We start from the raw sequence: 24,196 nt of genomic DNA, 5'->3' as shown, positions 1-24,196 counted from the left end.
TCATGTTGTGAATTACAGCCAGTCAAGTTCTTGCTAATATGCGGTAATATTGTATAAAATTTCTACTATGAAAAAATTGACAAAATATATGCTACATTGACGGTATACACATGAGTAGCCGCGTTGTGACTTATATCTGTAATAGAAGCTACAACACTATGACAGATCCTTCACATAACTAACACCAGCAGCCTGAAAGCCTCTGATTCAGGTGTGAATACTGTCTATGACATACCAGGCAAAAGCAGCCACGATAAGCTATGGCCATGGGAAGAAGCGCCGTACCCTCTGGGCAAAACTGAATTTTTTACTAGAAGAAGCTAAAATAAAGTGCCAGTTTCTATGTTAATTTTTCTGCAAACTTTTCACCAAGTTTCAGTTTATGCAAAATTGATACAGTCCTTAGTTTTCTGTTCTCACTGATGAGGCTTGAAAATCTGAAGTGAGAAATTCTGTATATAATACGGCGATGCTGATGTTCCTTTCTACTTCTTGATTGATTACCTCTAATGGCAAAGACATTGGCTTAATCTCCTTAGGGTTTATTATCATTCATGATGGTGCAATCATAAATTTCTCTTCATCATAAAATCGGCTAGTATTTCCAGAAAGCAAGAAGAGCGTTGTGTGGGTTCCAGATTCCCACATTCCATCTTGAATCCTAAAATCTTCTTTTTTTTTGCTCTTGGTTCCTAATGACGCTCCTTGTTTTAGTTCATTACTTTTACAGTGCATTAAAAGCATAAAATATTCCTTTCACCCCGCACAATTTTTTTTCCTGAAATGTTAATAACTCCTTGTAGATCTTATAAAAACTAATGGCTAACAAGATCCTAAAAATATGTCATTTTAATGATCACAATTTAATATCAATTCCAATTATTATTTTATTACTTCAATGTGCTAAATTGTAAGAAGAGAATTATAACATCAGAAAAGATTAATAGAAACGGAGAGGTCTAATAATACATCACCCCGACTGGTGAACTCGGATTTTATATCATAGTCATGTATTATTCTATTCTGTCTCTTGTTTGTTGGTAAATCTTACTGCCGTTTTCCTAATTATTGAATCATCACTAGAGATGAGCGAGTAGTATTCGATCGAGTAGGTATTCGATCAAATACTACGGTATTTGAAATACTTGTACTCGATCGAGTACAACTCGCTATTCGAATGGAAAATTTCGATACAGAACCAGCATTGATTGGCCGAATGCTATACAGTCGGCCAATCAATGCTGGTTCTTCTCCTACCTTTAGAAGTCTTCTTCGTGCAGCGTCCCCGCCGTGTCTTCCGGCTCTGAATTCTTCTGCCAGGCATCGGGCCTGGGCAGAGCCGACTGAGCATGTCCGCTTGTAGTGGGGGCATGTGCAGTTGGCTCTGCCCAGGCCTAATGCCTGGCAGAGTGAATTCAGAACCGGAAGATGCCACGGGGACGCTGCACGGAGAAGACTTCTTGGAGGATCCAGCCCGACCCTCACTCGTGGACTTGGTAAGTATAATTTGATCGAACGTTGCCTACCCCTGAAACGAGCATTTCCCCCCATAGACTATAATAGGGTTCGATATTCGATTCGAGTATTTGAATATTGAGGGGCTACTCGAAACGAATATCGAACCTCGAACATTTTACTGTTCGCTCGTCTGTAATCATCATCCGTTCCTCCATAATGACCTGCCTGCCCTGTCCTGATATCTACAGCCATCTTATGGACAATGCTAATTCCATAGTTATATAGTAGATGATGTTGGATAAAGACATCAGTCCATCAAGTCCAACCTATAGCCCTAAAATCCCCTACAATGTTGAACCAGAGGAAGGCAAAAAAAAACCCATGAGGCTCATGCCAATTGCCCCATTTCAGTCAAAAAAAATTCCTTCCCGATTCCAATCTGCCAATGATGGAGATAGATGGAGAGGTGTGTGGCTAAACTCCATCGCCATCCGCCATTGAAATACAATATGCCTGCTATCTTCACATGTACAGATTCTAGATATTGGGAATTGACCGCACCGTGTTTTGGTGATTTTTCCCAACCATCTGCAGTCACCTTTAGAAGGGAAGAACTACCTGGACTGGGGTGGATATGAGTCAGTCAAATCTGAAACATCTGGCAATTCCAAAATTGTTGGGATTTGTTTCTAATAAAACTCTCAAGATGGCGGCATTACTCTAATCACTGAAAATGATTGATCTACTTTCTATAGCTGGGAGTTATTGATAAAAGCCATCCAATGGCAGCAGCAGTCAGCCAAAGCGGTTGCTCAATGGTTTAAATGGGTAACTCTTGATCAATGTAAATGAGTCAATGACCTATTTTCATTTTAAAACCCAGTCAGACAGTTGTAATAAGCTTACCATTGTCATTGGCTAAGGTAGAGGTTGTAAGGGGAGGGGGGTTTATAGGTCATTAAAAGTTGGTCAGCGACTTAGGCTTCATTCAAATCTGCGTCGGTAATCTGTTCAGGGGAGTCTGCATGGGGACTCTACAAACAGACTACCAAACGCATTGCAAGTGATGTGCAGGGAAAGCACATGGACCCTATAGAATATAATGCGGTCCATGTGCTTATTAGTGCAGTCTCCGCACAGAACATGTAGACAGAAAAGTAGTTCACGATCTACTTTCCTGTCCATAGGACTCATGCGGAGACTGTGTGGAAAGCACATGGACCCCATTATAGTCAATGGGGTCTGAGTGTTTTTACTACAAACTGCTTGCAAATGCATTCGGTAGTCCGTTGGGGGGGGGGGTCCCTATGCGGACCCCCCTAAACAGCTTACCAATGCAGATGTGAATGAAGCCTTATATATAAAATATCTAGATAGATCCATACAGTAAATAGATCAATAGATAGATAGTGATAACAGATCTGCAATGTTATCTGACCCTTGATGCATACGTTTGTGTATCAGTTTTGCTAATTGTACACCCATTGAATTGTTTGTTTGCATGCACAATAAGCTCGTGTAAGCGGCCACAAGAAAATGGCCGAAGACTGCAGTTGACTCTGTCTGAAGCCCGATGGCAGAGCCGTCTGCTCATGCCTAGGATTTAGAAGACCAGTGCTGGAAGAGAATGCGGCAGAGAGGTGTTCCAGAAGAAGATGAGGCGGCGCTGGAGATTTTTCCAGCAGCATTGGGGACGCCCCCAGTGCTGTGAGAAAAATTATTTGCATACCGAAGAAAACTGGGAATATCTAACCAACGTCAGAAGACTTCTAAAGGTAGGAGAAGAATGGCCTTTCTTAAGGCTGTTCCAACGTGTTAGTATTAAAAAAAAAAATGGATTCCAATAATAGTATGCACCTCAACAGAGTGTCACAAACTCTTCATTTATTTTTAACATTTGCAAGTTTTGCCATAGTGTAAATCTGCATACTGGTCCACATATATCGAGCTCCTTGTGTCACTATTTTTCTGTTGGAAATGGCAGTGTACAGAATACATGGACATGACTTTTTGGAGTTGGTGACAGTGGTGAAAGGTTCTTTTTAAGCCACATTTCTGGAAAGCTATAACTGCAAGGACTAGTACCCTGAAATAAAATGTAAAATTTATCTAAAATCCCTAAACCTACATATAACATGTGATTCATTTAATAAACAGATTGACCACCGCACCGCTCAGTTGTGCCACCGCACAAGACATTTAGACTAATGCACAATAATCCTGTCATGAAATATCTGAGATACAATATTTTGGTTTCCTTTATTTGTACAGATCCTGGTTTCCATGATTGTCTTTATCTATTTTTATTTCATCTGCTATGACTATATTATAGGGAATGTAAGCCACTTTCATATGAGCATTTCACATACCCCTGTTATTTCCGTTTTTAGGTTCTCCTGACAAGGATCCAAAATTACTTAATTCAATTTTCACTTAACCAGGCTGCCCAGCATTTGAGTCATTTGTTTGCTGAATCTGATGTTGTAGTTCAACTCTTTTCAGTAATCATGGCTGAGTTCCAACAAGTGCCAGACCGTGAAAAGTTCCTGCAGTCATCATAATATCTGCAAACAAGCTAAAGACTAACCCCTCGTTCACATCTGCGCTTGCTAATCTGTTCGGGGAGTCTGTATGGCAACCCCCTGAACGGACTACCAAACGCATTTTCAAGCACTGTGCAGTAAAAGCACACGGAGACCATCTCTGCAGAGGCCTTGCAGCAAGCACATGGACCCTATTATAGTCTATGGGGTCCGTGTGCTTTCACTGCACACTGCTTGTCAATGCATTTGGTATTCCGTTCAGGAGGGTCCCCATGCGGACGTCCCATCTGGATTACCAAACGCAGATATGAACGAGGCATTAGACTGTCACCACTAAACCTACGGTCACACCTGCGTTCCGTGAACATTCGTGGAGTCCTCCCCCATTCTGCTTGAAAAATGTGGAGAGAAAAGTTCTGCAAGCAAAAACCTGGAGGAACCCCAGCTGATTCCATGTGTAACCCCTTTTTAAACTGATTTGATTTCTGTTTTTCGGACACCACAAGGCAGGTGTGAACCTAGTGCAAGATAGTTAGAAAAAAATGTTACTTTAATTTTATTTACTAAAATTTCCCATAAACATTTACCTCTTAATTTGCAACAAATGTAAATGTACAGTGTTGGCCAAAAGTATTGGAACCCCTGCAATTCTGTCAGATAATACTAATTTTCTTCCAGAAAATGAAATTCTTTAGTATTATTATCTTCATTTAATGTGTCTTCAATGAAAAACCACAAAAAGAATTGTCAAAAAGCCAAATTGGATATAATTCCACAGCAAACATAAAAAAGGGGGTAGACAAAAGTATTGGCACTGTTTAAAAAATCATGTGATGCTTCTCTAATTTGTGTAGATAACAGCACCTGTTACTTACCTGAGGCACCTAACAGGTGGTGGCAATAACTAAATCACACTTGCAGCCAGTTGAAATGGATTAAAGTTGACTAAGCCTCTGTCCTGTGTCCTTGTGTGTACCACATTGAGCATTGGGACCCAAAACACACTTCAAAAAGCACTAGATAATGGTTTGAGAGAAAGCACTGGAGACTTGTAAAGTGGCAGCAATGAGTCCAGACCTGAATCCCATAGAACACCTGTGGGGGAGAGATCTCTTGATGGCAGTTTGGAGAAGGCCCCCTTCACATCTCAGGGGGGACCTGGAGCAGTTTGCCAAAGAAGAATGGTCTAAAATTCCAGCAGAGCATTGTAAGAAACTCATTGATGGTTACCGGAAGCGGTTGTCCGCAGTTATTGTGTCTAAAGGTTGTGCTACCAAGTATTAGACTGAGGGGGCCAATACTTCTGTCCGGCCCATTTTCGGAGTTTTGTGTAAAATGATCAATGATTTGACTTTTTTTTCATTCTCTTTTGTGTTTTTCATTGCAAGCAAAATAAATGAAGATATTAATACCAAAGAGTTTGTGTTTGCAATCATTTTCTGGAAGAAAGTCAGTATTATCTGACAGAATTGCAGGGGTGCCAATACTTTTGGCCAACACAGTATTTATGTGCCTGGGAAAACTCCTGTAACACAATAAATACACGGATGCAAGAGACTTAACTTTTTCATTGTCAGTTTCAAATTGAAATTTGTTATATCAGTATCATACTGAGTACTGTGATCCTTAAGGTCATGTCATCCGAGACTGCTCAATCAGACCCTTGTCACCACAGCGAAAAAACTTCAGTGCCTGAGTCAGAAGGATCACTCAGGCAACCAGGTATTTTCTGGAAATAGGACAACACAGGACACAGGATCCAAAGGAAAAAAGATCAGTTGCGCTCAAAAGGTACTTGGTAAAAATCCAAAGCACCGGTACACACCAAAAACAGCGTGAAGATAGAAAACACGTCTCTTTATTGATTACCAGTAGAGTTGTTTCGAATAGTATTTGAAACATAGTTTCAAATACCTCGCTCCTACAGCAAGGGGTTAAGCGCCAGCCGACAGCGTCGGCCGCTTCCATTCATTCCTATGGAGCGAGGTATTCAAAACTATAGTTTCGAATACTATTCGATCTCTAATTATCAGAATGGCACAATGTGTTTCGGGTAATGACCTCTCCTTTATCAAATGCACACACAATAACCTCCAACCTGATGTACTTGAACAGAACGCCAGTAACCTCCCCCCAGGATTCACCAGCAGCTACTGGGCAATTGCTCCTACTAGCAATTCCCTTACAATGAGGCTATGCCAATTGCCCCATTATGGGAAAACCTCCTTCCTCACTCCAAATATATAGCAATTGAACTAAGTCTCTGGATCAATACCCTATCCCAAAATTTTCTAGCTACCATAACCTATGATATTCTTCCTTTCAAGAAAAGCATTCATACCCCTGTTGAACTTTTACAAGTTATCAGTCATCATCACATCTTGTGGTACCACCTATGATGTTGGTAAAATATTTTTTTCCTATAGATAAGGAAGATGCCTCTGTCATGGATACAGGCTTCGGTATAAAGAGATCATTGGCAAGATCTCTACACTGTCCATTCCTGCATATCATATCCCTAACACTGGGTTCACACAAGCATTCGGGTTTCCATTCTTGGGGACCTAAAAAATGGAAACCCAATCCACTTAAAAATCAATTACTGCAGAAACCCACAGACCCCATAGACTATAATGAGTTTCCACTTGGTTTCCATCTAATTTCCACATGAAAAATGCAGACAGAAAAGTCCACATTTTTCAAGCAGATTCAAGGACTGAATCCCTGAACGGAGTGTAAGCCCAAGACATCTTTTTTTGCAAACTGAGCAATCCCAATTTTGATAACCTGTCCTTATCCCCTTGGTTATCCTTCTCTGCATCTGTTCCTCTATTAATACAGCCCATATTTTTATTTGCTTTGACAGCAGCTGCCTGACACTGGTTGCCAATATTAAGTCTGTTTCAGAAGTCTTTTCCTTATCCAGTGTTTTATTATTTAGTACATAATTGTAACACTCTACAACAATTGGCACCATGGTCCGGGTTTGCCCTACTTCTGTTGTAGATGGCCACAAAGCAGGGGAATGTAACCAAGCTGTATGCAGATCACCAGACAGACAACAGCTCTTAGTAGGCATCTTTCCACTCTTGGTTTTAGGGGAAAATCTCAAGCAATCGACCTCCTTCTATTGTGTCCATATGTCCCAATATGCATATGGCAAGTGGTTTCCATTACAAGATATTATGTCTATACACATAGTACTATTATGTAAAGCTACGCTGTCTCATACAACTAAAGATGATAATATCTCCAACAACTGTTCTGTAATCTTTTCTTTTAAGTATTGTGAAGCCTTCCTCCGTTCTATCAGATAGCAGGGGGTAAGTGAATATATTGCTTTAAAGTTCGTCTAAATTTCTTACAGCGATTACACCGACATCATTTTTCTGATACTTAGCATTACAAATCATAAATATATTTCCAGCCTTTGAGATTTGTATGGCGGATCGATGTTGATCAAGCTGTTAGTACAATGCTTCTCAAATTATAATATGGAAATGATACCAAACTAGAACACAGGCTTGTATCATAAATATAATAAAATACTTGTCAGGCTTGTAAGCACTGGGCTACTTTTACATTAGTTCATTAATTCAACTATATTGTAAAACCCTTGGCCATCCGTCATGCAGAGTGAGGGCTGACTGCCTGCTGATGTTCTGATTTAGCACAGTGGGAACTATTGGCTCAATGGGAAACCACTGTCTAGCTGCCAGCGGTGATATGAATATGTGTGAACCTAGGCAATAGGTTTCAGAACTAAAAATGCAGACAAAAGAGAAAGAAGATGAGTAGGAAGATCTTATGCCGCCTTAATCCTACCATCAAGGATACCTCTACTTAAAATTTTGTTAAATGAAAAAAAGATCCAGTTTCAAGTTGACGTTAGCACAAAAATTATTTTGGATGAAAGGTTTTCCATCCCATAAAAATGTAATCTATTTATTAGCACGACAACTTGTCCCTGGCCACTTATTGGCCCCATCAATGAGGTCAATAAATAATTGTTTGGAACTGTCAATGGTTATAAATGTCAGGGTTTTGCAGAGTCAAATTTTATTTTGAATGGATTAAATATTAAATTAAAGGCATATTCGGATTATCGATCCACAAATCTCCTTTTCCAAAGTTCTTGGTTCCCTACAATTTTCTGCATTTCCTGTGGCAACGATGACATCCTAATATGAATTCAGCGTACTGTCAGCTTTCCCGATCTGTGCCCCCGGTGAAGAGCTATCGGTGCCAGTACCGTAGCTCTTCACCGTCTGAAGGGCATTTCTGACAGTCAGTCAGGAACGCCATTACTAACAGCAGAGCCTATATTTTGCTGTACTGTGAGAATGGGGAGGAACGCCTCCTCACTCTCCTCACAATACTCGTCCATAGATGAGTACTGGGGGGCATCATCGCTGGGCAGTAAGGAAAGTCCCCTCTCACAGTACAGCGCAATAGAAGCTACTGAGAGGAAGGGTGTTCCTGACTGACTGGTGAAAGGTCCTCTTTAACCAGATTTAAGCGAGAGATATGTCCACCCTTCTCCTGGCTGGACAGGTCTATATACCTGCATCGTGAATGAGACAGTTTTCTGACAAGTTGCCCCAAACTACAAAGTGGGGAAGGAAGGGTAAATTGCAGTTTTCCAGTGGGCAGAAATCAATTCATGGTCATATAATCTACAGTCCATTTCATGTCATGGACATACAGGTGCACATCATGTTACAAGGCAGATGTCAAATTACTACAAGCTGTTCGCATTCATATAATCATGGCCTGTCCATCACATGACCATTGGCTGTCCATCACCTCACCATGGGCTGTCCATCACATGACCATAGGCCGAATCTTATCTTTTAGAAGTAAACAGAGAATGACAAAGATCTAGAAAACTTTATACAGAAAGTGTATTGTTTCTGCTCCAGAGGGAATATCTGTTCTTTGGTATATTGATCGGCTGCAGATACAATACAATATAATCACAATCCACAACCTTTATGGAAAAGCTATAACATAATAAATCTGCAGACAGTGACTTACAATTATTGTAATCCAAAATAAAACCCTATTCATTATAAGTGATCCTACAGATGTGTTTTCCCTTACCTGGTCACTAAGCTGAACATGTCCAGATGCTTTATACATGGCTTATCCTATCTGATTAATAGGGGCCTACCGGTGGCCCTGACATGAAGATGGTTCTGCTCTGTGTACTATACAGGGCACAGAGATGCAAACAGTTGGCTCTGGTCCATGGATAGTGGCCAGTCTGACTTCAAATAGAGCTGAGCCTCAGGATCTTTCAAGGCATTGGTTGGCTTGTTGTGATATTGTATGGAACTGGTTTCAAGACAAATTGGACCCTTCAACCAAATTGGAGACTGCAAAATAAATATGTATACAATGCAGCACTGCTATCGTAACAGTACAAACGCAAATAGCAATACTTCATGTTGCAAGTATAGAAATACAATTCTGGTTATTTGCCAGAATACTCACACTATCATGCTAAAACGACCAAACAGAATAATATGATAAAACCAATATTTAGTTCTGTATACTAGTCTAATAATATGGTACAATTCATGAACCCTAACAAAGGATTGGAGTCTCCTTTTGGTCTTTGGTACTGTCTGTAAGTTTATTGTGATGTCACATAGAATAGACTATAGATGAAGCAGTGGTAGTGACCTTGTAAAAGGTCTGTGGAGGTCATCAGGGGCGATATAGAAAGATTCTAGGGTGCAGGTTGTGGTGAAAATCACATCTCCTGAGGTTCTGTTGGTGAACTTCAGTACTGATAACAAAGCTGACCAGCCGAGTTTAGTACCTTGATCCTATTGGGACATATACACACCCATGTGATTCAGGTTTATGGTTATACTTTTAGGGTATTTAGGGTATTTTTAGGGTATCAGAATAGTGCACATATCTAGATCCTGGTTTATCATATTTTTGGTTATAGCACAAGTATTGTATACCTGAGTATTCTGGGAGATAACCAGTGTTACATTTATAAGCAAATTGGGAATTAATTTTGAACATATCTGTATGGACGCTTGTAGAAATTGGGTCAGGTAGACTTAAGAAAGTTGTGCAGTTTTTGGTGGGATCAGACCAGTTTATTTCACAACTTTAATACAAACATCTGAAAACAATAGGATATTTTTTTCAAAGATGCAAAGCTGTTTGACCCTTGCTTTTAAAAACTCTGTGGTCTTTAAGATCTTAAAGGGGTTGTCTGTTCAGCATTATACCACTTACCTAGTCCCGGGGATGCTTTCAATGGATCCAGGAGTTCTGGCAATGTCACGATCCCCAGGTTATGTGCTCCACCCAATCTCATAGGTACAATGGGGTCTGACTTTAGTAAAGGCAGCCCTAATAGCAAAGGTAATTAATTACGTATGAGATCATGGGAGGAGTGAGTGGAGATACTTTGGGGACAGGGCAATCTGGGGTTCCTGGCTGGCTCTCACCCTAGGTTATGTGATCAGAACCACCACTTGGCCTCTGGATCAGACTGCCTCCTCCCTGCTCTTCCATGTTCACTGGTAGTTACTTTTACTTTGGGGGTTGTATTTACTTTAGTCTGCCTAGTACAAATATAAGGTAAGATAATCCTTCAATAGTCCCACCATGGGGAAATTCAGTGTGTTAAAGCAGCATAGATAATACAGTAATATATTACAAGAAAAATCACATACCAGCTCAGAATAGCAGATAGAAAAAATACTAGGAGTTATAGCAAATAAAAAGAAGAAAGACTTCAGAGCCATTTAGTTCTCTGTGTGGAGTGATCTCTGTTTAGCCTGATGTTGATTATACAGCATGACCGCGATTAGGGGAAAGGACATCCGGTAGCGCTCCTTCTCACACTTGGGGTGAAGCCGTGCTATCATCATATTATGCATCATAATGTCTTGTAATAGATTTCAGATCTGTGTTGTATGCAAAGCAAGTACTTATTATAATGTCTTACATATTCGCTAACTTTTTAGACACCCGTCTAATTTAATAGAACATGCAATTCTGGACCAAAATGTGATGCACTTTAATTAAAATGTTGCTGTTTTCTTCCTGAAAAAAACATTGTACTATTCCTTCCACTAGGTGATTCCTCCTTCCTAATTTCCTGTTCACTCTGTGTTACTAGAAAAGATCTGTCTTTAGAAACCAACAGGCTCAAGACAGAACACAAGAAGTGGAAGGGGAGGGGTAAGTGACATCTCTGCATATTTACCCACTGTTCTATGGTTCCTGTCTGTAGATCACAATGGGGTCTGTAGCTTCTCATAGCTGACGGTGAGTATAAGGGGAGTCTATCTACTTCTGATGACTTCTGACTAGCTGCCTGTGTGATTGCTCATGGATATCAGTCATAGACTGTGAGCGGAATTTCTGGTTCTGCTCAGATCTTTCTTTTTCTGTGTCAGGGACTTTTTTTAGCTGTATCACAAACCAGATTTGGAGCCCAGTGTGCCTCAATTTCACATAGTATGTTTACTTGGTGTTAAGGGGATATCGTCACTCCATAAGGAGAGAACCACGATTAAGGTGTGTGGAGTCTTATTACGCCATGAGCGCTCCACTGTGCAAAGGAACATGGGAAGAATATGCAAATCTGAGTTCCATGATGTAATTAGGTTGTCAATGTGCTTACTTGGTGTTATTACTAGCAGAATGACACATAAACAAGCTAGTAATATTTATCCAGAGAAGTGTAAAATGTGCTGCAGCCATAATGGGGCTAAAACTGATGGGACACCATGTATGCCAGTAAACAATTTGCCCAAACAGAACCTGCAAATATTTCAAACGTTCCTGAAAATTCAGTTACCGTTTATATAACATTTTTCTATGAAATATTTGTGATGGATAAAGATACAATAAAGACTTTTCCTATGCAGAAACCTAATGTAATCATCTTAGTGGGTGACCGATGTATTTCAGACACGGGGTATTGATAATGCTTCATGATTCTGCATGTCCTAATGAAGGCGTGCTTGCTCATATGCTCATTCATCTATGGTGCACTCAATCTTGTTTAATTATTGTAACGCATGCTTAATGTATTTCCTGGCTCACAATGCAGAAAAAAATAGAAATATGATGAGTGATGGAAGTAAGTCAGCTATACATGGATGCTTTATTGATCGGGGCTGCACTGAATCGTGTGGCCTAAAATAGTACATGCAAAATCAGATTCCAGAACACTGAAATAAATTGTTCTGGAAAAAAATGTTAATAGACGGTTATGAAATTTTTAAATTAAGCTCAATGCAAAATCTATGGAAGGCGAAGGAAAATCATTCACTTTCTAAACCTCTTAATATAAAGTGATGAAATTATTTTAAGCAGATTGAAAAAATTTTAAGAGCAATGTATATTACTGTGCAGTGAGCCATGAGACCATTAGTCAAAAATGATCGCACATGGGTTCGCTTGTCCGTTTCTCATTGTTTCAATGTAACTAGTTACAAAGGTGTTCAACTCAATATGAAATGAGATTATTGGAGGAGGCACAATGGGGAAGATAAAGTAATACAAAGTCTTAAACTGCACCAGGTTTCCCAAAGTGTTAAATATATTTTGAAAATCTGTCATATTTTAGACTGTCTCGTCTAACTTTACGGGGATATCGTCACTCCTTGGGGAGAGACCACCATTTAGGTGTGTGGAGACTTATTAAGCCTTTAGCACTCCACTGTGCAAGGGACCATGGGAAGAATATGCAAATCTGTCTTCCATGATGTAATTAGGAAGTCAGGTGCCTTAGTGTTGCAAACCAATAGAGGGCGCTCACTGGAATGTGCAAGCCCGTCTTCCCTGATGTAATTAGGAAGACAGAATCTCAGTGATATAGCCCAATAAAGGCTGCTCCCTTTAACATTATGCTCGACCTTCCAAGAGGCCTTTGTTTTGCAATGATGCTGGGATTATTACCAGGTATAGTCTCTCAACTGAGGATGGCCGTTTCAATGTTATTGCATCTCGTCAGCCCGGTGTAGAGAAGACTAACCTGGTATAGGTGAGAGGCTTAGACAGGGTTAAGGGGAGCAGCCTCTATTGGGCTATATCACTGAGATTCTGTCTTCCTTACTACATCAGGGAAGACAGGCTTGCACATTCCAGTGAGCGCCCTCTATTGGTTTGCAACACTGAGGCACCTGACTTCCTAATTACATCATGGAAGACAGATTTGCATATTCTTCCCATAGTCTAACTTTACATCATTTACTTCATATTCAACAAAAATTTGCCAAAATTTTGGAACTTTTTGGCACTTTTATTTTTGAGTATTGTGTTTCATATTACACCTCATCCCTTTTAACAAACTCATCCCACTTTGTCAGGCAAGGTGCAGAAATTGTTAAAAAAAAAATGTGTCTAAAAATCTGACACTAATTACACACTATAGCACTGTCTCTCCATTGTTCAGGTCATCGGTCAGTTTATGGTCATGTGATAAACACACACATGCACAGCTCATTGCAAGACAAATGCCTGATTATTGTGCCGCAACTAAAATAAGATGTGCACCTGTGTGCCCGTCACTTGACTAGAGATGGCAAACCTCTCAAGATTAGCTTTGTTTCAGGTTCAGGATCAAGAATTGTTTTGGGTTGTTCAGTATGAACCACACCTTAGCTTGTCTTGAAACATAGTGTATAATACTCTTCAGATTCATAGGAACCTATCACATAGGATAGCATACTCTTGGGGCTCCTAGGAACCTATCTATAAAACCTAGTGTAGAACACTGTCAGAACTCCTAGGAACCTATCTATAAATCATAGTGTAGAACACTGTCAGGGCTCCTAGGAACCTATCTATAAAACATAGTGTAGAACACTGTCAGGGCTCCTAGGAACCTATCTGTAAAACATAGTGTAGAACACTGCCAGGGCTCCTAGGAACCTATCTATAAAACATAATGTATAACACTGTCAGGGCTTCTAGGGGCCTATCTATAAAACATAGTGTAGAACACTGTCAGGGCTCCTAAGGACCTATCTATAAAACATAGTGTATAACACTGTCAGGGCTCCGAGGAACCTATCTATAAAACATAGTGTAGAACACTGTCAGGGCTCCTAGGAACCTATCTATAAAACATAGTGTAGAACACTGTCAGGACTCCTAGGAACCTATCTATAAAACATAGTGTAGAACACTGTCAGGGCTCCTAGAAACCATCTATAAAACATAGTGTAGAACACTGTCAGGGCTCCTAGGAACCATCTATAAAACATAGTATATAACACTGTCAGGGCTCCTAGGAACCTATCTATAAATCATAGTGTAGAACACTGTCAGGGCTCCTAGAAACCATCTATAAAACATAGTATATAACACTGTCAGGGCTCCTAGGAACCTATCTATAAAACATAGTGTAGAACACTGTCAGGGCTCCTAGGAACCTATCAATAAATCATAGTGTAGAACACTGTCAGGGCTCTTAGGAACCTATCTATAAAACATAGTGTAGAACACTGTCAGGGCTCCTAGGAACCATCTATAAAACATAGTATATAACACTGTCAGGGCTCCTAGGAACCTATCTATCTAATTTGTAGCTCTCTAAGGCAAACAAAGCCGAAGTCATGTCAAAGTGAAAGTAACATGTTTGTCTATGGTAAAACTGATGGTAAGCAGAGGATACAAACTCAGACTTTAACAATTGTAAAAAGGTGACAGGCAGAGTTCTGGAATCTCGCTATATCTTCTCCAGGTGTTTAACTTATGTGTGGTCCAGTGCAGGTCTTGAGTAGGCCTCAGTTCCAAGTGTGGTTCATAGGCTCATTACTGGGCCAGAAAAAGGCTGCAGCTTCTGCATTCGAGTGCAGATCCAGGAAGTAAGAGGAGGCAGATGGTTCTGTCCTGTAACCTTTGAGTCCCGTGAGACAAATATTGTGCCTTTTTTTGTTCATGTGGCTGATGGTAAGCCACACGTATACTTAGGTTATCATTTCTGTCTAGTTAGTCACTCGGACGAGCAGGATTTTGCTTTGTTTTTGCCTGAAGCTAAGGCTGTATTTTATTTTGCTCATTTTGTGCCTGAAGTGAAGGTTTATTTTTTACCTGATTTTTCTAAATAAACCTATTTGCTGTATATTTCATGTCTCTGTTTTTGACTGTTTGGGTCCGCACCTGTGCTGCTACCGAGCTACCTCCCCCACACAATACACTGCGCTAACACTCAAATTTGGGCATTTTAGTATTTAAAATGACTGTTTTTTGAGGAAAGGTGCTTGATCATGGTATTTTAGACACACATGACAGTTATATTGCAAAAAGAAATGGTTTTATAGAAAAAATTTGATGACTTATAAGTGCTACAGGCTTGTTATTTTTGGAGATAAATTAGTGGCTGTGAGCCGAGTTGTAAAGTGATGAAGTTACTTTTTTGAAGAAAAATCAAACAAACACCAAAATAATCCCTTTATGAGAGCAAATGCAAAATCAAAATGCTTTTGGTTTTTTAATGCCAACACTGTGTGGTATAAAGGAATGTGATGGACCAAGCTACAGGACTTGTCTAGCTGTGTGGGGGCAGTGATGGTAGCTGTGACAACATGAGCGCCAGCTTAGCATGGAAGAATGTGATGGACCAGACCATAAGATGTGTCTGACTGAGTGGTGTCAGTGATGGCAGCGGTGACAACATGACAGTACGACATGGAATATTTTTTCAGACAAGTAGGCTCTGTCACACTTATTATTGGGTGAGCGAAAAGAAAAGAAAACTCTTAAATAATCGAGATTTTTTTTTATTTCAGTACAGGCACAATCATGATTCTACTGTAAAAACAGCATTTTGTATGTAATTAAAAATTAAAATTCTTGCCAAACAACCCTTAGGAAAAGATTTTTCATCAATGGTACTGTCTTTGTCAGTAAAAATTGTTAGATTATTATGATTAGATTATTGGAAATTAAAGGGTTAACGGTCCATTTTCTGTATTACTGCTGCTGGAAGGCTCATGTATTCTCTCTCACTCCTATCTCTAATCATTAAACTGTCTGTAATTGATTAAATCTGACTAAACTGTGTACCAATTCTCCTATGCAGAATCCACATCAAAATCATGACAAAAAAAAAAACGCCTCCCATTGAAATCAATGGGAGCCGGTCATTTCCTTTTTCCATAAGCGGTTTGTTGCTGCTCGCAGAAAAAAGAAGAGACATGGCCTTTCTTCAGGCAGATTCCATGGCCGATTCAGCCGTAGACATCCGCTTTATGACACCTCCCTCCCAACTAGGCCCATTCATTTAGGCCTAATCTGGAGTAAAGTGCCACAACTGGATGCCAGTGCACTGTACCGGCATCCAGTTGCAGCTACCCATTTTTTGGTCCTGAAAGGCAGCCTCCGCGGACCAAAAAACCCCGTCTGAACTCAGCCTAACCCTACAATCCCTTACAGTGTTGATCCAGGGGAAGGCAAAAAAAAACCATGAGTGTAAAAGTTGTGCCTGTCGTATAAATCTGGGTTCACACCAACGTCCGGTCTCCATTCTGAGGTTTCCATTTTCTGCAGGCAGAAGACGGAAACCTGTCAGTGTCCGGCCGTGAGCGCGACACAAAGTTCTGCATGTCCAACTTTGTGTCCAGTTAAAAAAAACCCGGTTTTGTCGTGAAGAGCTGAAAACGCCTACTGGTGCTCACGGCCGGACACTTTTCAAATCCATTCATTTCAATGGGTTTGAAAAATGCTTGCAGGTTTCCGTCTCCTGCCCAGTTTCGGGGAGAAAACGAAAACCTGAAAGCGGAGACCCCGGGCGCAGATGTGAACGAGCCCTAAGACTATATTATCGTCAATCTCGCTGCATGTCTAATACCCATATAATATTTTGGTTAGGCTCAATGGAAAAAAAAGAACTTTGTACTATTTATGATGTTAATTAGATATAGTTTGTCATCCAAATGTATTCACAGTGGAATCAAACCAGGGGGCAATAACGCAAAATGTCCACAAGTTGTCTTGATAAAACAGAAGAAAACAAGTCGCCTTTGCACAGAGTCTAATGCCAGTACATACACATTGGCACAAGGGTTGATAAGCAGGTGCAGAAATCACTGTTTGGTCTTGGCAACGGCCATGTACATCTGTATACCAATTTCTTCACTTAGTTTCTTTGCAGAAGCCAAGAGTTTATTCTAGAGCTTCCAGTGAAGCATGGCATATTTTATAACTTGTTTTCTTTCCGTGCAAACATTTTTGCTGTGCTAAGTACGCTCCCGCTACCTACTGGGAATTTTCTTGATTAAAGTGGTATTTTAAAATGTAAAGCACTGTATGTATGTTTCCCACGCAAAAATAATCCCACATAATGAAGTGTATGCAGCTCATAAAATGGAAATAAAAATATTGCAGTTCATATAATCTTCAAAATTTGGATTCCGTTTGATGGGAGCTACTGTAAATGTCTTCCTCTGAAAAGCTGCGGTTGTAAGCACTTAGTCTTCCTCTTCTCAAGGTGTTTGTAGCTATTTTTCAATTTTTTTTCCAATTCTGCTTATCAAATGGATTTCCAGATTCTCAACTTGGCATTTATACAATAAAGGCTTTTCACACACAGGATGTTAGAAGGTTCTTAAGGTTCTTATGTGAATATCATTTTGGATTTGTTTTCAGTATTGGGTCTTGAGTTTGGTTACAATTTTTCCTATTTTTTAATTTTTTGCATTTTTTTATCTACAGAGGTGTCCAATAATATTAGAAAACACAACAAAAACACAGTATTGTGAACATGTCCAACACTAATGAATCTAATACAGATTGATCAATCGGGGTTTGGATCGGTTTCCATTTTTAGGGCCATCGGAATGGCCTCACAGAAAGCCTTTTTGGCCCAGACATGTTTCCTTCACTAAATGTATTAGAAAAAAAAGCTAAATAAAAACAACAAAGACAGAAAGAGAGGTGAAAGCTCACTTGTCATTTCAGGTGACTTTAAGGTATAAGGCCTGGTTCACACCTGCATTCGGTGATCCGTTCAGGGAGTCTGCATGGGGACCCCCGAACGGACTACTGAACGCATTGGCAAGTGGTATGCAGTGAAAGCACACGGACCCCATAGACTAGAATAGGGTCTATGTGCTTTCCACACCGTCTCCGCATGAGTCATGCGGACAGGAAAGTAGACTGTGAAGAGCTTTTCTGTCCACTTGTAAATACGTTCAGTAGTCCATTGGGGGGGGGGGGTGTCTCCATGCAGACTCCCCGAATGGATTACCAAACACGGATGTGAACCAGGCCTAAGCTGATATATGTATGCACATGAGGAGTAAGACAATTCCTAAATATAATACGATTGACATTCTGCATTTCTTTACAGTTTTCCCCCATACTGTCTCTGTCTGTAGATTGCAGTTCTCCCTTAGCTGGTGGTTGGAGAGTAGCTGCCATGACATTGCTCACTCTAACTAGAGTAGAATCTGCAGTATAACTGCCTTTCTCCGATTCAGCAATAGCCCATGGATCATACAGGACATATATAGAGAAGTACTGATGTGAACAAAGTGCTTTGGTTGAGATAGAAAACTTCATATTCAACTCTAGCAGCAGACTAAACCTGTGTTTGTACTGTTCCCAATTCTGCTTTTCAAATGAATCCCCAGTTTCTCAACTTGGCATCTATGCCATGCACCGGGTGTTATAAAGTGAGCCCATGGCCTTACTAAACAATACCTGCTCCTGTTCACGGCCACCTCCACTTCCCCTTCTGCCCTTCAGGAGGCCCCGTTTGTCCAATATCATGTTACTAGGATGTACAGGGCCCCCTGGAGGGCAGAAGGATGTTATTTTCACCTAACTTCTCCCCCTCCCAACACCATAGCTTTTATAGAGTCATCTGATTCTTGTGGGATGCACCAACATCATGAAAATGGGAGAAAGTGTCAAGACATTGACGTACCCCACATGACCATAAGGTATAGGATATCAGCCAGTGGTGGGAAGAGGATACTACAAGGATACCTAGGAGAGGTGAGGTAAGATGAGGATAATTGTTTGCTTTTTATACTCGCCTCCCCTGTACCTCAACTTGGATCTGCGGAGTATAATAGTGTTTCACGGGTGCCGAATGCCACACTTTTGGAAAAATCGTGTGGAATCTGATCCGAATCGGTTTACTTATCCCTAATTCCTATCTATGATTCTGGTGAAATGTTCTATTCTTTGGGTGTAGAGGATGTCCGCTTGTCACCATCATAGGTCTAGAAGCAAAAAAATCCAATCCTAGGCCTGATAAGCAGTTTGCCTCCACTTACTATGGTTTATATACCGCCCGTTTGTCTAGAGAACTACAACTCAAGGCCAACATTTACTCTGGAACTTCTCTGACTATTTATAATATAATTATTAATCATAGAATTAACAGAATCATTGAAATTGTTAGTCGTAATTCAGACTAAGCTGGAAACCAGAACATTAGCAAGAAATCAAAAAATAAATAAAAACATCACGTAATCCACAATTACCAATGGATCTTCAGTGACAAGTGATGTGGTGGATATTAAGCTAATCTCCTCGGTTTGTATTACATTGGTAAACTTTAGATTTTGTGATCTTTCTATGGAGCTAAAAATAATCTTCAGTTTAAATATTTTAATTATTCATGTTATGCTAATTTATGCTAAGCATGATTAATAATAATTTAAGCATTGTTGTTCTGAGAGAATGCTTCTGTCAAATGTAAATGCAATCCAAATAATTGTGTATGCCTAGCCTCCAGTGCGTGGCCTTTCACAAAGGCTCTAAAAAGCTCGACACCTAGACGGAGACCTCTGAAGTGCTCAAATACCACCATGAATGATCGCGTGCAGGGATGTGCAGGAGAATGAAAAATGCAAAGACAAGGTTTAAATGGATGTGATCTGAAATACCAAATATCTTCAGGAGAAACCAGACATTGAGACCAGCATACCAACCACCAGTAGTCATTTATGTCTGCAGAATGTGCACTACCATGCTGTAACATGAGAAACCAATAAGGTACATTGTAAATGATACAGTCAAAGGAGAGTGTCTGCATATCTATCTATCTATCTATCTATCTATCTATCTATCTATCTATCTATCTATCTATCTATCTATCTATCTCCTATCTATCTGTCTGTCTGTCTATCTATCTATCTTTCTAGCTCAAAGCTCTATCTATCTATCTATCTATCTATCTATCTATCTATCTATCTATCTATCTATCTATCTATCTATCATCTATCTGTCTGTATCTCTCTCTCTCTCTCTCTCTCTTTCTATCTGTCTATCTATCTATCTATCTATCTATCTATCTATCTATCTATTTCTTATCTATTTCTTATCTATCTATCTATCTATCTATCTATCTCCTATTAGGGTTGAGCCAATCTTGACTTTTCAGGATCGATTTTAAAATCCGATTTCCAATCATTTTTCATTCGAACCTGATCTCAATGCCAATTCCGATCCCAATGCAAGTCAATGGGATTTTTTAATTAATCGGAGATCGGATTATAAGCAATCCTATTCACTATATAGCATGGAATCTAACAATTGTTAGAATCCATGCTGTGTAGTGAATCACTAAAGTAGCCAGAGGATTTTTTTTTAATCCTCTGGCTACTTAGTCCCCCCTGGTGTCCACTTACCTGCAGAGATGGCTGGTCCTGTGCACCGTGCCTTCATTCTTCGCCTCGCTGTTGCTCCACGCTGCTTTTCTTCCTTTTCTGCCCCCTCCCTGCCAGGTTAGGAGAGTGTGGGCGGGTTAGGAGAGTGTGGGCGGGTACTGGGAGGGGAGACGTCACGTCTCCCCGCCCTGTACCCACCCACACTCTAAGCCAGAAGCCCCGCCTACCTAGCGCTTTAAACACTAACCTGGGAGGCGAGGCAGCGAGGCAAGAAGAAGGAGGGCACCGGAGCAGCCATCTCTAGAGGTAAGTAGCTGCTAGAGATTTAGTTTAGCCTCCCATTCGAATGAATGGAAGCAGCCGGTGCGCAGGGGGTTAAGGCTGTGTTTCGGCTGCTTCCATTCATTCCTATGGAACTGCAGCAGAGCCTTCACACTGAATATACAGCGTATACTCAGTGTGAAGGCTAAGCAAAGCATTGTGGGAAAAATCACCGATCTCGATCCCATATAAAAAGATCGTGTTGGGAATTCCGATGGCGATCGTGAAATTTTCTCGATCGCCGATCGGAATCCGATCTTTTCCGAACATGATCGCTCAACCCTATCTCCTATCTATCTAGGACAGAACTCCAAAGGGGATTGGTGCTCTATACCAGACCATAGTTGTCTTGCACCCAGCACCCTATAAAGTCATGTATACACGGTGCTGTTCTTAAACTTATTTGGGATTCTATCTATCTATCTATCTATCTATCTATCTATCTATCTATCTATCTATTTTTGGATTATGTGTATAGGCTTCTCACCAAGGTCTGTAGCTTGCACCCATTTCATACCATTGCACTGTTCTGATTGAACTTTTTTTTTATCTTCCAAAGAATAGAATAGAGTCTCTGCATCCTACATGCCATGAGTTTGCTTAGCAGAGCTAAATACAGGTCTGTGTAGTATAATATCTCATATGAATGAGGTTGCCTTTTTAGGTCAAATGACTCCCATAATTTGATGAAATGTAACAACAATCTCAAATGTATCTACATAGATAATGACTATAACGGTAACATAGTTTAAATTAACATATACCTATGTAATTTTTGTTTTTGCATTTCTGTACGGTAAGGCTTGCACCCTCCATTTATCCATCCATCCATCCATCTACCAATCTAGGGACAGCAAAATGTATCCATAGCAGGTTTTAAATTGCTGTCAAACTGATCCAGTATCTTGTATTTTTGGGTTCAGAGTTATAAAGCTCCTGGGCCCCAGTGCAAAATCTATACCAAGCCCCCACTATAATGTATTGTTTATAGTACGGGTCCCCTAAGGTCCTGGGCCTGGGTAGGGCAGCGCCCTCTGCACCCCCTGCACCCCTGTTTAAGATGACTCTGTAATGTCTAATTGTTGTTCTAACAAATTATAAAGACAGATATAAAAAAAATAAATTATTGATACAGATGTAAAAATACAATGCATTATTCCCAAAATTATTGATATCTTAGTTTAACAATACTGTAAATATAAAAACTGTGGGCCCAGCTGGTGCCATCCAGAGGGAACATATTTTTTTTTTTAGCTCATCTCAATAGCAACCTTGCTGTGTATGTTCTGTACTTGGCCTACTCTTTAGCATATCTTGGCATCTAGTTTGGGTGTTAGGAAATTACTGGAACAGCAATTCCCCAGTAGCTGTTGGAAACCCTGGAGGAAGGGGCACAAGAGACAGTGAGCCCTAAGCTGAAACCCCCCACTGTCCCTTCCTGCTTGCCTGGTCCTACCCTACATAATAGGCGTCAACTTGGAGACGATCCCTTCCTATATACGTGAAACACAGAGCAGACAAGACAAACAACAACAAAGGGAGGTCAGCTAGCCAAGGGTCCAGTAACAGTCGAGCAATGCAATGCCAAAATCAATATCCAAAAGAGTAGTCAATAGGGAAAGCCAGAGGTCAAGAATCAGAATACAAGAAAAAACAGTGAGAGAAAAGCCAACACACACAAAGCAATAGCAAGCACCAATGTGAATGTGAGCCGAGAATAAATAGGGAGGAAGAACCTGCCCTGGACTTGATGGATAGGCTGTCAATCACACAGCAAGACTAGAATTAACCACTTAATGAACAGAAGCAAACAAGGGCAGAAGACGGGTGTGGTGGAAATTCAATTACAGAACTAGAGCCGTGTTCACACAATGCAACCAAAAACTCTAAGCAAGGAACCAAACTGCACACGCCTCCTGCACCACAGCATGTGAGCAGAGGGTGGCGCAGTGACCAGAACAGGCAGAGACGTTACATTGGGCTAAAATTTTTTGAATTGCTAGACCAGTTGGTTTGGCTTCTTAGAAGTCAGGACATGGTATAATATGAAATCTTTGTGTTGTAAAATTCTGACTCAAAGTAAACCAACTAAAAGTTGGCATAAACTTAGATTAGACAGTATAAAGATACCCTAGCACAATATTGTCAAATGGGTGGTCTCTGTCATTTTGCTTAAGCCTAGGACCACCCACCTGACAGTAGAGAACACAATTGTTCTGAACGAAACATCAAAGATTGCTCGAGAATGGTCAGTGCTAGAGAAAAAATTCCAAATGTGTTGGAATCAATGGAGTGGCGTCTATTGAAGGAGGCAATGACTTGGAGTTGATGGAAAGTTTCTGGATGGTAAATATGTTTTTACTGGAAAAAAATGAAACAAAGTAGGTATAAGACTAGTTTAGGTATATATAAGGAATAGCTCTAGTTTTTTCAAGACTGTGGGAGAGCTGTTCATCCTAACACGGCATATAAAGACAAGACAACGCAATGCTATAATGCATTATGTCTACCTTGTACTTGAACACTTTGCAGATCTTTTGTGCTGCTTGTTATACTCTGGTGTAAAGAAGCACCATGTTGTGAAGTACAGTAGATATTGCTCTCCGCTTTCTGTATGACTCACCACTATTCTCCCAGGGGTACATAATACAGCCGATGTGTTACTGTATACTTATGTTCGCTAGGAAACCATATAAATTATGTATTAGAAGAAATTATAAGATTTCAATATACGGAGCTGAAATCAATGGCAAGAAAACCTCAACGCTATATTTTTACACTGAAGGAGGCACAAAGCTCGAGAAGTCCGATCGAAATAAATGATGTCGGGAAATAATTGTGGCAAAGATAGAAAAGACTTTGGTGTGATTGTAACAGCTTTATCAAGGTAGTCCGCTGGATTTTGTGGCAGGAATTACATTTGTTTACGGAGTATATAAACCAGAGAAGAGGCAATCAGTCTGATCCAGACCAGATCAGTACATTGAGGGATTCAGCCATTACTAAAACATCAAGAATAATCTTGTTTCTAATTTTCACCCCATGTGATTGGTCTTGAACAGTGCAGCTTCTATTATTTTCCAGCAATTGCGGGAGGAGTCAGAGCTAGACTGCCCTTAATCTGTAGCAAGATTCCTTTTGCTCCTCTTCCTGAATGAGTGGCCTATTAGTATCTGCTGTAGGAACCCGAGCAAATGACCTGCCAGACCCTCCTCTAGCTACTCGCCTTCTTAGGTCTTGCCCTGCCCCAACAGTTGATCC

Source organism: Leptodactylus fuscus, chromosome 4, assembly GCF_031893055.1.
Source record: "Leptodactylus fuscus isolate aLepFus1 chromosome 4, aLepFus1.hap2, whole genome shotgun sequence".
Classification (NCBI taxonomy): domain Eukaryota; kingdom Metazoa; phylum Chordata; class Amphibia; order Anura; family Leptodactylidae; genus Leptodactylus; species Leptodactylus fuscus.
This window is presented reverse-complemented; position numbering follows the sequence as displayed.